We start from the raw sequence: 865 nt of genomic DNA, 5'->3' as shown, positions 1-865 counted from the left end.
ACTCTACTAGTGCCTCTGGTGAGTCTTATGTACGTGTTTGATGAGGCTAGGGTGAACCTGCAAGTGAGCGCCCAGGCCAACTAATGGGTTGGTTTGAAGTCACTGACGTGGAGTCCCAGGTTTCCTGTCGATGCGAGGGGGCACGTGATGTCAGCAAAAATGCCAGTTTGAACCATTCCAGTGATACTGTTAGTGGTGCACTTTATCTGCATCGTATATGCTCATCGCATTTGACTTCTTGTAAAGGCTCAGAGTACAGCAGTTGTAATGCTGGGTGCACAGCATCTTAGGATCACATGTGAGCACATTTCAAGATGCTTGTGAAGGAAAACTTCCTGGTGTCCATGGTGGTATACTGGTGAACGGCATAGCTTAGAGATTTGGATCTTGAGTTTTTGCAGAAAAAATGGTAGCTGTGCTTCAACTGACAGCTGTTGTGCCGAAAAAAACTCCGATGGCAACCGTAATGCTTCCCCATAAACCATCTGTGCTGTCAATGTCTGGTTTGAAAGCTGTGCAGAGACCCAGTAGGATCAATGTTAGTTCAGGCGTCCAGCTGTTTTCTTGACACACGAGCGCAGCTTTCAATATCTTATGTCAGCGCTCTACGATCCCACTGCTTGGTTAGCTAGTAATATGATGGTGTTGCACCCCACACAACTTGGACAAATGTCCCATACTATTCTACATACACTCGCAAACTCACACACCATTTACAAATAAATACAGACCCTCTTTCTCTGTCACCTGAGTGAATAGTCTGAGCACGGGAGGATCTCAGTCCCGCCCTCACAAATGAACCGGTTGATATGATGGCATGAAAAACCGTGTGCCACGTGATCTCACAATCGAATGCTTATTTGAT

The sequence above is a fragment of the Schistocerca americana genome, chromosome 4, assembly GCF_021461395.2.
Source record: "Schistocerca americana isolate TAMUIC-IGC-003095 chromosome 4, iqSchAmer2.1, whole genome shotgun sequence".
In the NCBI taxonomy this organism is placed as follows: domain Eukaryota; kingdom Metazoa; phylum Arthropoda; class Insecta; order Orthoptera; family Acrididae; genus Schistocerca; species Schistocerca americana.
Note: the sequence above shows the minus strand (reverse complement) of the source record.